This window comes from Aulonocara sp. 'chitande type north' Nkhata Bay, linkage group LG9 (genome assembly GCF_057382095.1).
Source record: "Aulonocara sp. 'chitande type north' Nkhata Bay isolate Kocher_YH1m ecotype deep benthic linkage group LG9, A_spYH_male_GT1.1, whole genome shotgun sequence".
Lineage (NCBI taxonomy): Eukaryota > Metazoa > Chordata > Actinopteri > Cichliformes > Cichlidae > Aulonocara > Aulonocara sp. 'chitande type north' Nkhata Bay.
This window is the reverse complement of record NC_141352.1, coordinates 6,439,178-6,455,778: the sequence shown is the minus strand read 5'-3', so window position 1 is coordinate 6,455,778 and position 16,601 is coordinate 6,439,178. Positions and strand designations below refer to the sequence as shown.

At 39.1% G+C, this 16,601-nt stretch overlaps 1 long non-coding RNA gene across 9 annotated transcripts; it reads right to left on the bottom strand.

The window, feature by feature from the left end:
- Nucleotides 1–656: 656 nt before the first annotated feature.
- LOC147321496 (uncharacterized) lies at nt 657–10,710 on the bottom strand. Of its 9 annotated transcripts, XR_015130957.1 has the most exons (10): nt 10,627–10,710; nt 10,338–10,418; nt 8,252–9,114; nt 7,891–7,999; nt 7,666–7,785; nt 7,362–7,523; nt 3,369–3,482; nt 2,484–2,641; nt 1,999–2,056; nt 657–1,045 (listed from the first exon to the last, which is right to left on the bottom strand). It is a non-coding gene; the product is annotated as an uncharacterized LOC147321496 (long non-coding RNA). The 9 variants fall into 9 exon arrangements; XR_015130956.1 differs by having other exon boundaries at nt 658–1,045; nt 10,338–10,696; XR_015130958.1 differs by lacking the exons at nt 10,338–10,418; nt 10,627–10,710 and having other exon boundaries at nt 663–1,045; nt 8,252–8,413; nt 8,954–10,327.
- Nucleotides 10,711–16,601: the final 5,891 nt, after the last annotated feature.

Sequence of the window (16,601 nt, the reverse complement as noted above, 5' to 3'; positions counted from 1 at the left end):
CATGGTGAGGCAAAGTGCTTTATGTGTGTGTGTGCGTGTCATGAACGGCTATAAAAGGCCTATAATTAAAGAACAAAGCGGGGTTTGAGTTTGAGTTGCGGCAGACTGTCACTACTTGTAAATGGAACACAGCCTTCCTACGGCGGACAGCTAATAACAGGAATCGGACGCGGTCCAGCCAAGTCCACAGCAACCACCATAGCAACCGCCTAGCATGACCTTAAAAACATATTCTGTCTTCATAACTATCAAAATCATGAAATGATTTGCAAAGTGTGAAAGTGTTACAGCTGCAGAGAGCTATGGAAGCTGTTTACATAGCTAATAATATACGATGTAACCATGGAGACAGTCAGTCACGTTTTCTACAGTGAATAAGGTGATTGAGTGCACAGCGTCCACACTCTGCAGGGGGTAAAGACATTACTTCAATATTGTTTTATATTGATATATATTTGCCTTCTGTTGACCATCACCTCAGGTTCACCATTATAGTTTCAGCATACAAATGCACACTGTCTAAACACATTCAAAAACTCATGTCTCAGAAATAAGCACAGCTGTTCATGTTTGTCATTAGAGTTTTATTTGTAAGAAAATTATGAACTTCATATTGTGCATTAAATAAAAGAACATTTCACAACTCTGAGTCAACAGAAACAGGTAACAGAAATGTCTCTAATGTGTACAGTGTAGTGTAAGCATTAAAAGATCATAAAGGAAAAACTAACATTTATGTGAAACTAATTGTAATAAAAAATGAGCAGGTGCTTTATAGATTTAAAAGAAAGAATCTGAAAACAACACTTTTTTGGTCTAAGTGATCAAAGTAGAAAACAGAACTGATGTTCAAGAACAAACCGTAGCTGCACTAATATTACACATCTCGATCGTTGTACTGAACAGACATGTTGCTTTTAAAACCACATGCAGTGTGTGACCATGACTGTTCACTGAGACCATGAACGCCACTTCGCTGAAGCATTCTTCTTCTTCTTCTTGCCATTAAATTGGAAGCAGAAGCAGCACGAGCTGATTTGATCTACTGAAAGGAAAAAGCAGAACATCTGAGTTGAAACCAGTCAGCTGAAATCATTAAGACAGGAACAAATTCAATGCAGTGTCTCAAGTGGCTTAGCCTGTTACAACTGTTGATACAAGCTAAATACGGTTAACACACAGTGTCAGGGAGCTCCAGTGTGGGAACTAGTGGCTTTAGGTTTGTAGTCATTTAACTTTCATCCATTCATTCATTTAATTCAGGAGGAAGAAATGCCAGGTTGGTGCAGGCTGGTTACATGCATTTGGTCCCATGCTGTCTTTAATTAAATGACTTGGTTCATTTTATGGCTGGGCTGTATGTGGGGTTATATCATGTTATTTGGGCAGGAGTACCTGTCCCCTGTTAGACTTAGAAAGTTTCTCCATAAGTAGAGTTTCTAACTCTTCTAGCACATCTGTGGCTGACAGCTTTTTGGTGGCTCTTTTTACCCCACACTGGTTGTGAGTGTGTAAATAGCCCCACTAGTTATTTTGGGTTGCAGTTAACTAGGGAGGAAGGGGTGGGTATGCCATGATTAGGTGAATAACAATTATATGTGATACATAAATTTCACAATGCATGCATATATCTCTATCAATTAAACCTGGCCTGAGGGCTGCCATTTTTTACATTCAGTTATTTCTCTTAGAAATGTTGGAACTAAATAATGAATGTGTTACAGTTAAAGTGAAACACTGGTCAGTGTAAATGGCTCATTGGGACACAGAAACCTTTAAATTAAACCTGATATCTAGTGTCAAACAATATCAAAGCTGTAAAAGATGTTTACATTCAGAATTTATAAAACTATGATTGTAAATAAATTCAAACAAGTGAGCTTTTCTCTTTGTGCTGAATATCAACACTGTGGTTTCTTAGACTGTAAGCTTTACTTTAGTGCAACCAGTTGCAGAAGCTGCCACTCCAAATGTCTTTTGATAACAAGAAAAAAATACCTTTTCAGTACACGGCCTGAAGTTCTTCTCCGACATCTTCTGCAATCGGCTTTGTCTGCTGGTTTGAAGACAATAAACCATAAAAAAGATGATTTAGTCACTTTGTCTGTGTCATGCAGCTCGACTGTGTCGTGTAACGATGTTGAATAGCCGTCGTTATCCCTCTGCTGCGTCAGTAGGATTGTACTGTACAGCATCTCATTGATATGTGAGGAATGCTAATGTAACACGATAACAGACTTACATCATTAAAATATAAAGTGCAGGAGATATTTAGATATTTTTTATATTTATATTACATTTTATAGCTGACGGATATTACTAAATAGATAGAATTTACTAAATAGCTGGATGAACATGAAAAATATGTCTATAATAACAAATGACCATGAGAGCCAGTAGAATTAATTCAGCTGGACACTCAAAAGACGTCCTTAAATGCTCTTTAAGTGGCAGAACAGATGAACAAACAGTTAATCGCTTACTTGAGATGAAATCTGCTCAGCTACTTTGAAAACAGCTTCTAACTGGTTCCTCCTTTAACAGGATGACTGCTCAGGGGTAAGGCCATCATGCAATCCAGCAACCTTTATGGTTCTGCTTTGATTCACCAGGAACTATTAGGGAAACCTTCCAGCGCCTCCTGTGAAAGACACAGGCATAAACACACAAACATTTATTAACATGTTTCACAGTGTTCCAGTTTGATTTTCTTATCCTGTGGACAACAACGTACATGGATGCAGGTTTATTGTTAACTTTTGTAAGGTTTATTTAATGAACATATCCAGCTGCAGCTCCACTGTGATCCTGAACTGGATAAGCACTTAAGAAAATGTGTCAATAAATGGACAAACATCAACTTACTATATTTATCCAAACAGACGGGACCAATAATGCTTCGCTGAGTTAGAGACTTTAACAGACTCTTCTATGTAAGAATGTCTCGTGCTGATATACCTGCAATACTTGACAACAAAGGTTTTTCAGACTACATGTAGCTGTCCTCTATGTCAGCTAACACATTTACATTTATGTCACACTTATTTCTGCTTTCCCATTTTATAATTATTACTTACATTTTGATTAGATACCTTGAGTTTGTAAATGATCAGATTACATAATTGGAATACAATGTATCCAATTCAGGGTTGCGGGAGGATGAAGCCTATCCCAGCTGATACAGGACAAAGACAGGCTGCCAGTTTATTGCAGGGCTAATACAATATGTGTAACAGAAAATCCACTTAAATGTTTGATATTTCTTATAATAATCATAATTATGACTATTATTCAAAGGTTTCTTCATAAATACATTTTGATTTTTTATAACCCCTAAAATATAAACCTGAGCTGTTTCAGATTCTGACCTCTGACCTCAGTGACCTGGCTGTGTCCTCACTGCAGCTCCCTCTTGGAAGTACGTCTGCTTCTTGTCTTCCCCCAGTGTTGACCGCCTGATATCAAGATATCACGTACTGTAACTGAGGAACAAAAAAGGACAAACACTTGCATTCATTTAAAAGTACATTCATACAGAGATAATCTATGGAAACACACTAGTTCACAGTTTGGGAGGAACCAGTTCCTGTGAAACATTTCTGTATATGAACATCATGTGGAGAATGAATGAAATGAGTTCTTCAGGTGACTCAGCAGTCCCACACTGACAAATGAAATCTAGTTAAACTATTAAGCATATTTGCTCTTCTGAAATCTGTGTTAAACAACAACAAACATAAATTAGTAACAAAAACTACAGCTGAGTATAGGCTTTACAAACCACCAGCAGCCATAATGCTAAATTTTAATCTTCAAATGTTTCTGAGCTGTCTTCAACCTGCTTTTAGCACATTAAAGTCTCAATAAATAAAGTCAATGCAGACTCAATCCTAAATGTTCAGCACACAGAGACACAGAGGTACTGTTTAAAGTTTAGTGTTAACTTGAGTCACTGATCATTTGCAGTATTACAGAGTCTGGCAGTCTTTGCATGATGTCCACGTCACTGTAAGTTTCTAGCTGACTCTCAGGTGTGCCAGCAGGAAAGAGTAATAATAACCTGCATCCTGAGGTTTGTCATGCAGGATTAAAGGAGCCAAGCTTTGTTCACACAGCTAGGATTGTATTTTACACTGACCCTGGGTCAGTATCAACTTCAAGAAGACAGCTGTAACTGTTGATAGAAGAATCACACACACATATTTATGGCTTTGCCTTATAGAATTCAGCATCTCAGTGCTCAGGAAATAGGTTTTGCAGCTGTTTGAGCTAAGATTTTCAAGTTATTCACAAATTAAAACCTATACTTTGTGTCGGGCAAGAACTAAATTCAAATGCATGTAACAGTGAGAAACGCACTGTCTTGGCGAAGTAAAGCGTTTCTCATCAACTTCATAGAGCTTGCTGTAACTTTTGATAGAAGACTCAGACAAACATATTCATGGCTTTATCTTATAGACTTCAATATCCCCCCAATGTGTGTGTGAGTCTTCTCTCAAAATTTACAGCTGTCTTTATGAAGTTTATGGAAAAACGCTTTATTTCACCACGTTAGTGCGTTTCTCACTATTACATGCATTTGAATGGAGTTCTCGCCCGACACAAAGTATAGGTTTTCAATTTGTGAATAACTTGAAAATCTTAGCTCAAACAGCTGCAAAACCTATTTCCTCAGCACGGAGATGCTGAATTCTATAAGGCAAAGCCATAAATATGTGTGTGTGTGTGAGTCCTCTATCAAAAGTTACAGCTGTCTTCATGAAGTTGATACTGACCCAGGGTCAGTGTAAAATACAAGTTATTCACATAATGAAAACTTATACTTTGTTTCGTGCAAGAACTCCATTCAAATGCATGTAATAGTCAGAAACGCACTGTCTCGGCGAAATGAAGCCTTTTTGTACAACTTCATGAAGTTAGCTGTAACTTTTGATAAAAGGCTCAAAGCAGAGGGATAACGACGGCTATTCAACATCGTTACACGACACATTCGAGCTGCATGACGCAGACAAAGTGACTAAATCATCTTTTTTGTGGTTTATTGTCTTCAAACCAGCAGACAAAGCCGATTGCAGAAGATGTCGGAGAAGAACTTCAGGCCGTGTACTGAAAAGGTATTTTTTTCTTGTTATCAAAAGACATTTGGAGTGGCAGCTTCTGCAACTGGTTGCACTAAAGTAAAGCTTACAGTCTAAGAAACCACAGTGTTGATATTCAGCACAAAGAGAAAAGCTCACTTGTTTGAATTTATTTACAATCATAGTTTTATAAATTCTGAATGTAAACATCTTTTACAGCTTTGATATTGTTTGACACTAGATATCAGGTTTAATTTAAAGGTTTCTGTGTCCCAATGAGCCATTTACACTGACCAGTGTTTCACTTTAACTGTAACACATTCATTATTTAGTTCCAACATTTCTAAGAGAAATAACTGAATGTAAAAAATGGCAGCCCTCAGGCCAGGTTTAATTGATAGAGATATATGCATGCATTGTGAAATTTATGTATCACATATAATTGTTATTCACCTAATCATGGCATACCCACCCCTTCCTCCCTAGTTAACTGCAACCCAAAATAACTAGTGGGGCTATTTACACACTCACAACCAGTGTGGGGTAAAAAGAGCCACCAAAAAGCTGTCAGCCACAGATGTGCTAGAAGAGTTAGAAACTCTACTTATGGAGAAACTTTCTAAGTCTAACAGGGGACAGGTACTCCTGCCCAAATAACATGATATAACCCCACATACAGCCCAGCCATAAAATGAACCAAGTCATTTAATTAAAGACAGCATGGGACCAAATGCATGTAACCAGCCTGCACCAACCTGGCATTTCTTCCTCCTGAATTAAATGAATGAATGGATGAAAGTTAAATGACTACAAACCTAAAGCCACTAGTTCCCACACTGGAGCTCCCTGACACTGTGTGTTAACCGTATTTAACTTGTATCAACAGTTGTAACAGGCTAAGCCACTTGAGACACTGCATTGAATTTGTTCCTGTCTTAATGATTTCAGCTGACTGGTTTCAACTCAGATGTTCTGCTTTTTCCTTTCAGTAGATCAAATCAGCTCGTGCTGCTTCTGCTTCCAATTTAATGGCAAGAAGAAGAAGAAGAATGCCTCAGCGAAGTGGCGTTCATGGTCTCAGTGAACAGTCATGGTCACACACTGCATGTGGTTTTAAAAGCAACATGTCTGTTCAGTACAACGATCGAGATGTGTAATATTAGTGCAGCTACGGTTTGTTCTTGAACATCAGTTCTGTTTTCTACTTTGATCACTTAGACCAAAAAAGTGTTGTTTTCAGATTCTTTCTTTTAAATCTATAAAGCACCTGCTCATTTTTTATTACAATTAGTTTCACATAAATGTTAGTTTTTCCTTTATGATCTTTTAATGCTTCACTACACTGTACACATTAGAGACATTTCTGTTACCTGTTTCTGTTGACTCAGAGTTGTGAAATGTTCTTTTATTTAATGCACAATATGAAGTTCATAATTTTCTTACAAATAAAACTCTAATGACAAACATGAACAGCTGTGCTTATTTCTGAGACATGAGTTTTTGAATGTGTTTAGACAGTGTGCATCTGTAATCTGAAACTGTAATGGTGAACCTGAGGTGATGGTCAACAGAAGGCTAATATATATCAATATAAAACAATATTGAAGTAATGTCTTTACCCCCTGCAGAGTGTGGACGCTGTGCACTCAATCACCTTATTCACTATAGTAAACATGCACCGCTAGCTCAAGTGACTGACTGTCTCCATGGTTACATCGTATATTATTAGCTATGTAAACAGCTTCCATAGATACCGCCATAGCTCTCTGCAGCTGTAACACTTTCACACTTTGCAAATCATTTCACGATTTTGATAGTTATGAAGACAGAATATGTTTTTAAGGTCATGCTAGGCGGTTGCTATGGTGGTTGCTGTGGACTTGGCTGGACCGCGTCCGATTCCTGTTATTAGCTGTCCGCCGTAGGAAGGCTGCGTTCCATTTACAAGTAGTGACAGTCTGCCGCAACTCGAACTCAAACCCCGCTTTGTTCTTTAATTATAGGCCTTTTATAGCCGTTCATGACACGCACACACACACATAAAGCACTTTGCCTCACCATGAGAATGGAACTTTACCTAAGCTAACCTTTAAAATATCTGATATAGGATAGAAAAAATGAAGCAACCAGAGATTTAATGATGAAGACTCTGGGTTCTGTAGTGACCTGAATGACTCTTTGCATACAATTTATTGAAGAGGACTTTAGAATGCACTTTACATTTAGACTGTTGCTGTTTAATTTTTTACATTGTTGCGGTGTTATGTCATGAATAAAGTTCACCTGCTGGGGGTTTGATGGATCAGATCATCATAATCAATGGGTCCTGAGGTGGGCGGGACTGTCTCTGGTGATGTCACCATGAAGGAACAGCATCTGGCACGTGTTGCTGAAACATCCCAGTACACTGGTGTAGTTTCCTCTCCAGCTGTTTGACATTTGACACTTCAACATTAAGGGGAAGAAGAAGAAACAGTGTTAGGTCAGGTGACCACATGGTTTCTAAAGTAACTGACAGGAAGTAACCAGGCCGTTAGAAATGGATGGCATGTGTTTAGAGTTACTGGAGTTGGGTAACTCTACTTACCAAAAGCAGAAGCACACAGATGAAGGATCAGATGCTGAATGTTGCAGGAACATGCTCGTGCGGTGGTCATTCAGTGCTGCTCCGGCAGGTTAGACAGTCCAAGACTGATATACTGCCCATCTGAGAGTTTGAAAACACACATGCAAAGATTTATTTTGTATTACAGTCAAAGTTGGATGTTCATTTTTGTCCTTTAAAAATGTTTGTGTATTTGAAAGCGCTAACATTTAAGGATGACTTGGATCGTCTCCTTTAAAGGGGAGACAAGTGTATCCACTGATCCACGTCACTTTACCTGGATGATGACTCCTCTCCCCCTCACTCAGAATCGCTCCTAATATAACCAAGCAAATAAATAATATTGAAGATTTACTTACATCATTACAAAAACAGGAAAAACATCTCCCTTTGATTCTATTTCTCCATTCCTGCTGAACATCGGGCAACAAATATCTCAATAAATCACAGTAAAATGTAAAGCACATGTTTTCTCTGCTTTGTCTAACCTCTGCAGAGCCTCTGTCAAGAAAAACATATCTGTAAGCATAAAACAAATATACATTTCATAACACGTCACTGGACAAACCTCGGTCAGTTGATTTCCTCTGTGCAGTGCAGACGAACATCAGTCAGCAAGTCAAGGTGGTGAGATGGACTGGTGTCCTTTGTGACTCTGCTGGTTCTTCTGAGGAAATACCACCGTCTCTCCACACCGTCACCATCTGTGAGCACAAACTGCTGCTCTGCTCTGCCAGCATGTAGGAAATCACATATCACACACACAGGGGTGAAGAAACATTAGAACTCAACTTTGGATACTTTAGATCTAAACAGATCAAAGTAGCTCTTAGCTTCAACAATCAGTGAACAGACAAACAATGATACCATACTGATTCTGTATGAATACAATATGGTATTTTCAATACAGGTGTCAAATTAATTTACTAAAACTAATACAGATATATGTTGTTGTTTTTTTTTGATAAATTCGTTTGCTAAATTATAAGAATATATATTTTTTCATTTAACAATTGCAACTGAAAGAAATTAAATATTGAACAAAAATATATTGTCACATTCTGAGCATGCTCAGCATGCTGACAGACTTGAAGTTGCTACAGATTTTAAGAAGTGATAATTATAGGGAAAAAACTTCTCTTTTTCATCCGTTTAATCAAACATTTGATGCCTTAGATGTCTCAGTCCTATAGCATTCTGCAACTACAACTAAGCTGAAGCTTGGATTTGGCTGCAGGTGCCCTGTACATCCTTCTCAACATGTGGGTACCATTTAATCACACTTCTTCCTGAGCTTTGCTTCATCACAAGACCAAAGGTGGCATCCCGTGTCACGGTCATATCATCATCCAGAAGAAACATTTGAAGAAACATCATGGAGAAGAAACATTTACGCGCCTCCCGGTTTTGTTTTCTGATCCTGCAAAAAGACTTGAGGACAACCAAGCCCAGAGAACACGAGATACACAACATCCAACATTCAGACTCAACAGCCTCCATAAATGAAGAGCACCAGGTTGGTTCAGTTATAGTAGATGTCATGGAATTTTTTAAATAAAGTCTGCAACACAGAAAGAGCTGTGATCATGCTATTTATTACTGTGCACAGGAGAGCAAACACACATCAAACATCACAGTTCAGTCATGTCAGCTCTGCCACTTCACGTGTCTCGCTATGAAACCTAACGGATCAATGGTTATGCTGTTTTGTGCCCTTGACGTTATCAGCACCTGTAAAGGGAGTTGTTTTCTCAAACTGCTGAAGTAAGTTCATCTAGTTTTAGAAACTTTCATTGAACAGTCTATAACAGTGTCACAACTAAGCATATGCATAAGCACTTAAATGCTTTAAATGAGAATAACATAAAATTTCTATTACAGGAGCTAGAGCCTGTCCCAGTAGTCATAGGTAGAGCACACCTGGACAGGTCACCAGTCTGTCAGAGGACTAACACAGATGCAGCCTGACTCAATCCTAAATGTTCAGCACACAGAGACACAGAGGTACCGTTTAAAGTTTAGTTAGTAGTTAACTTGAGTCACTGATCATTTGCAGTATTACAGAGTCTGGCAGTCTTTGCATGATGTCCACGTCACTGTAAGTTTCTAGCTGACTCTCAGGTGTGACAGGTGTGCCAGCAGGAAAGAGTAATAATAGCCTGCATCCTGAGGTTTTTCATGCAGGATTAAAGGAGCCAGGCTTTGTTCACACAGCTAGGATTGTATTTTACACTGACCCTGGGTCAGTATAAGTATCATACAGTTTAAACGAAGCACTGAAACTTGCACATATTTATTACAGATGCACTGAAGCTAATCGAGATATTTGCTGTCAGTCTGTGGCTGCGATTAAACACTTTACTGGAAACTTTATTAACTAGTAACTTCGTCAGTCATGACAGAAGCTAATATTTCTGTGCTAACATCGTTTAAACAGTAACAGCTTTACTCCAATATAAGCTAACGTTTACACCGTAACTTTAAGCTAGCACCATAAAGACGATAAAACACGTAATAACATCTACAAATGCATCTTAAAGCTGTTATATTAGCACTCGGTGTATTACTAACATAACCACATTAACATTATTGACACTCGCTGGTCTGACTTTTAATAGTCATTCTATAAATGCTGTCCGTTCAAACGGTATTACCTGTAAACACTGCTGTATCCACCGGATTGCAGCCAGAGTGGATTCTGGAGTCTTCCCACGCTCCTGTTAGTGATCCTCCATCTGGATGGATGATAACAACCTTCTGAACAATCTAGCAGGAGATGGTCCATATCTAGGGGATATGGACTGATAACAGCCGAAGCGGGTGAATAAAGTCACCCAGTCGCTAGCTGTGCAATAGCGACCCAGCATACACCAGCACAATATTAGGCACAGCACCACCATAGACATTTTCAGTGGTTTTGAATGCAGGACATGGTTATCTTACCTTGTAAAATGCATGACAATAAAACAGCTAACCACCATAAAATGGTATTGTGTATGTATGTATGTGCATGTGTGTGTGTGTGTGTGAGAGAGAGAGAGAGAGAGAGAGGGGGGGGGGGGGGGGGGGGGAGAGAGATCAAAGGCGTGCGCTTATGTTTTTTCTTGATCAAGAGTGTGCCTCCTCTCTCTTATTGGATGTATGGTATAGCATGTTTATTCAGGTGCACCTTTGAAGTCTATGAGAATACTTTGCAGCCTGGTCTGAGTGGTCATTTCTGCACAGACACAATGAAGCGTGCACTCAGTTTAGAGGAGGCTGTTGCTGCAGTTTTGCACTCTCCACAAGCAGTGGAGATACTTCTGACAGCGAAGAAGAATTTTTGCCAGGCACTGAGGAGCTTTGCAGCTCATGTGAGGAGGAGGAGAAGGAGAAGGAGGAAGAAGAGCAGGAGGAAGAGACAAGACTGGAGGATGGCCAGTGGAGATCTAAAAATGGAGAAATCATGTGGCAACCCACACGCGAAGAGGTCCTGCCATTTTTTCCTCCCCCCATTTTAACCCCAGGACCAACCCATTATGCAATTCGTATAGGATCAGCAGCCCTGTGAGCACTTTCCATCTTTTTTTTGCAGAGGACATTATGCAGCTAATCCTGCATTTCACCAACCTGCAGGGGCAACAGGTCAGTAAAAGACTGGAAGGACATAGATGAGGCTTACATGGGGCTTTTGATGCTGGCTGGCCTGTACAGGTCTCAACATGAAACGACAACAAGCCTGTGAAATGGGGAGACAGGGCTCTTCTGTTTCATGCTACCATGTCAAAAAAAAAAAAAAAAAGATTTGAGCAAATTAATCGGGCAGTAAGATTCGATGATCGTCTCTCCCGTCCAGGTCGCTACAGGGGGGGCAAGGCTGTGGTTTCCTACATCCCCAAGCAAAGAAAAAAGGTTGTCTTATTGAGCACCGGGCACCGTGAGCTACAAGTCCAGGACTCTGGGAAGAGAAAGCCCCACATCATCCTGGATTATAACAAATGCAAAGGGACTGTGGATCATTTGGACCAGGTAAGCACAATTATAAGTAATTTATTTGCCAAATTGTTCACCGTTTCTCATTGTTATAACTGATAAAGTCATATAATGTGATTATAATAGTTTTGATATGAGATGATAGTTTTAGACTATGATAGTTTTGATAGTTACAGTAAGGAGGGGGGGGGGGGGGGGGGGGTCCAGTTTGACGCCCACAGGCAGGAAGAATCTCTTGCTTATGGCTGTATAAATCTGTTCATGTCACCTGATCATTTCTTTTTGTTTTGCAGGTTTGTGGCAACTACTCCTGCCGTAGAAGGACACGTAGGTGGCCCATGTGTCTGTTCTACCACATGATCGAGGTGAGCTGCTATAATGCTTTCATTCAAGACAGCTGTAACTTTTGATAGAAGACGCATATAAACATATTTATGGCTTTATCTTATAAAGTTCGATATCCCCGTGTTGAGCAAACAGGTTTTGCAGCTGTTTGATCTAAGATTTTCAAGTTATTCACAAAATGAATACCTATACTTTGTTTCGTGCGACAACTCCATTCAAATGCATGTAATAGTCAGAAACGCACTGTCTTGGCGAAATAAAGCGTTTACAACTTCATGAAGACAGCTCTAACTTTTGATAGGAGACTCAGATATGCGTATTTATGGCTTTATCTTATCGAATTCAATATCCCCGTGTTGAGCAAACAGTTTTAAAGCTATGTGAGCTAAGATTTTCAAGTTATTCACAAGATGAAAACCTATACTTTGTTTCGTGCGAGAACTCCATTCAAATGCATGTAATAGTCAGAAACGCACGGTCTCGGCAAAATAAAGTGTTTTTGTACAGCTTCATGAAGTTACCTGTAACTTTTTGATAGAAGGCTCAGACACACATCAATATGGCTTTGCCTTATACAATTCAGCATCTCCTGCTGGGGAAACAGGTTTTGCAGCTGTTTGAGCCAAGAGCTTCCAGTTATTGAAAAAATGAAAGCCTATACTTTGTTTCGTGCGAGAACTCCATTCAAATAAAAGGGTTTACAACTTCATGAAGACAGCTGTAACTTTTGATAGGAAACTCAGATATACGTATTTATGGCTTTATCTTATAGAATTCAATATCCCCGTTGAGAAAACAGTTTTAAAGCTATTTGAGCTAAGATTTTTAAGTTATTCACAAAATAAAAAGCTATACTTTGTTTCGTGTGAGAACTCCATTTATGTTACGCCCCTAATCTAGACGTGTAGGGACGCACATAAGGTTGGAGGAGAGAGAGACAAATCCCCGCCCTGGTTCCCAAGCCAAACATCCAAACCAGTTGTGAGTAAAAAAAGGTGATTTTATTTAAGGACAAGAAGCATAGCTCCAGGGTGAGCCCAGGCCAAAATAATAAACAAAACCAACTAAGACCCACCAGAAAAGACTAACTAAACCCTAGGAAAGAAAAAGAACAAACAAATGACAGAGCTATCCCTCGCTCCCTGACCAAGAAAACAGGAGAAAACGATTCCAAAAGAAAAGGCAGCTCACCCCTTCCGCTTCAGCCCACGAGTGCCTAAGCTCTCAGCTAATGCACTAGGAGCGGCTTTTACAATTCACCCTCACACAAATACACAAGATAAGCACAGGCTGGGAAAACCATGGTCAGGACCGCGACGGCTGTCAGGCTACTCGCTCGTTGCACACACTCTCTCTCTCCCCTCTGGAGCTGTCAGAGCGGCTTTTTGAACGTGGTCACCTGTTCCATGGTCCAATCAGCTGCTCACTACTCTTCATTAGGGGAGGGACCTGTAAAGTGTCTTAAACACAGGAAAGAGACACATGTCTCGCATGTAATAGTCAGAAACGCACTATCTTTGCAAAATAAAGCCTTTTTGTACAACTTCATGAAGTTAGCTATAACTTTTGATAGAAGATTCAGATTTACGTAGTTATGGCTTTATCTTATAATATTCAGTATCCCCGTGTTGAGCAAACAGGTTTGAGCTAAGATTTTCGAGTTATTCACATAATGAAAACCTATACTTTGTTTCGTGCGAGAACTGCATTCAAATGCATGTAATAGTCAGAAACGCACTGTCTCGGCGAAATAAAGTGTGTTTGTACAGCTTCATGAAGACAGCTGTAACTTTTGATAGAAGGCTCAGATTTATGTATTTATGGTTTTATCTTATAGAATTCAATATCCCCGTGCTGGGAAAACAGATTTTGCAGCTGTGTGAGCTAAGATTTCCAAGTTATACACATAATGAAAACCTATACTTTGTTTCGGTCGAGTTCCCCATTCAAATGCATGTAACAGTGAGAAACGCACTGTCTTGGCGAAAGAAAGCGTTTTTGTACAACTTCATATAAATAGCTGTAACTTTTGATAGAAGACTCGGATACACATGTTTATGGCTTTATCTTATAGAACTCAAGGTCCCCGTGCTGGGAAAACAGGATTTGCAGCTGTTTGAGCTAAGATTTTCAAGTTATACACATAATGAAAACCTATACTTTGTTTCAGGCGAGTTTCCCATTCAAATGCATGTAACAGTGAGAAACGCACTGTCTTGGCGAAAGAAAGCGTTTTTGTACAACTTCATATAAATAGCTGTAACTTTTGATAGAAGACTCGGATACACATGTTTATGGCTTTATCTTATAGAACTCAAGGTCCCCGTGCTGGGAAAACAGGATTTCTCAGCCGTTTGAGCTAAGATTTTAAAATTATTCACATAATGAAAACCTATACTTTGTTTCGGTCGAGTTCCCCATTCAAATGCATGTAACAGTGAGAAACGCACTGTCTTGGGGAAATAAAGCGTTTTTGTACAACTTCATATAAATAGCTGTAACTTTTGATAGAAGACTCAGACAAACATGTTTATGGCTTTATCTTATAGAACTCAAGGTCCCCGTGCTGGGAAAACAGGATTTGCAGCCGTTTGAGCTAAGATTTTAAAATTATTCACATAATGAAAACCTATACTTTGTTTCGGTCGAGTTCCCCATTCAAATGCATGTAACAGTGAGAAACGCACTGTCTTGGCGAAATAAAGCGTTTTTGTACAACTTCATATAAATAGCTGTAACTTTTGATAGAAGACTCGGATACACATGTTTATGGCTTTATCTTATAGAACTCAAGGTCCCCTTGCTGGGAAAACAGGCTTTGCAGCTGTTTGAGCTAAGATTTTAAAATTTTTCACATAATGAAAACCTATACTTTGTTTCGGTCGAGTTCCCCATTCAAATGCATGTAACAGTGAGAAACGCACTGTCTTGGGGAAATAAAGCGTTTTTGTACAACTTCATATAAATAGCTGTAACTTTTGATAGAAGACTCGGATACACATGTTTATGGCACATGTTTATGGCTTTATCAAGGTCCCCGTGCTGGGAAAACAGGTTTTGCAGCTGTTTGAGCTAAGATTTTCAAGTTATACACATAATGAAAACCTATACTTTGTTTCGGTCGAGTTCCCCATTCAAATGCACGTAACAGTGAGAAACGCACTGTCTTGGCGAAATAAAGCGTTTTTGTACAACTTCATATAAATCGCTGTAACTTTTGATAGAAGACTCGGATACACATGTTTATGGCTTTATCTTATAGAACTCAAGGTCCCCGTGCTGGGAAAACAGGCTTTGCAGCTGTTTGAGCTAAGATGTCCAAGTTATACACATAATGAAAACCTATACTTTGTTTCGGTCGAGTTCCTAATTCAAATGCATGTAACAGTGACAAACGCACTGTCTTGGCGAAATAAAGCGTTTTTGTACAACTTCATATAAATAGCTGTAACTTTTGATAGAAGACTCAGACAAACATGTTTATGGCTTTATCTTATAGAACTCAAGGTCTCCGTGCTGGGAAAACAGGATTTGCAGCTGTTTGAGCTAAGATTTTCAAGTTATACACATAATGAAAACCTATACTTTGTTTCGGTCGAGTTCCCCATTCAAATGCATGTAACAGTGAGAAACGCACTGTCTTGGCGAAATAAAGCGTTTTTGTACAACTTCATATAAATAGCTGTAACTTTTGATAGAAGACTCGGATACACATGTTTATGGCTTTATCTTATAGAACTCAAGGTCCCCGTGCTGGGAAAACAGGATTTGCAGCTGTTTGAGCTAAGATGTCCAAGTTATACACACAATGAAAACCTATACTTTGTTTCGGTCGAGTTCCCCATTCAAATGCATGTAACAGTGAGAAACGCACTGTCTTGGCGAAAGAAAGCGTTTTTGTACAACTTCATATAAATAGCTGTAACTTTTGATAGAAGACTCGGATACACATGTTTATGGCTTTATCTTATAGAACTCAAGGTCCCCGTGCTGGGAAAACAGGATTTGCAGCTGTTTGAGCTAAGATGTCCAAGTTATACACATAATGAAAACCTATACTTTGTTTCGGTCGAGTTCCCCATTCAAATGCATGTAACAGTGACAAACGCACTTTCTTTGGCGAAATAAAGCGTTTTTGTACAACTTCATATAAATAGCTGTAACTTTTGATAGAAGACTCGGATACACATGTTTATGGCTTTATCTTATAGAACTCAAGGTCCCCGTGCTGGGAAAACAGGATTTGCAGCTGTTTGAGCTAAGATTTTCAAGTTATACACATAATGAAAACCTATACTTTGTTTCGGTCGAGTTCCCCATTCAAATGCATGTAACAGTGACAAACGCACTGTCTTGGGGAAATAAAGGGTTTTTGTACAACTTCATATAAATCGCTGTAACTTTTGATAGAAGACTCGGATACACATGTTTATGGCTTTATCTTATAGAACTCAAGGTCCCCGTGCTGGCAAAACAGGATTTGCAGCTGTTTGAGCTAAGATGTCCAAGTTATACACATAATGAAAACCTATACTTTGTTTCGGTCGAGTTCCCCATTCAAATGCATGTAACAGTGACAAACGCACTTTCTTTGGCGAAAT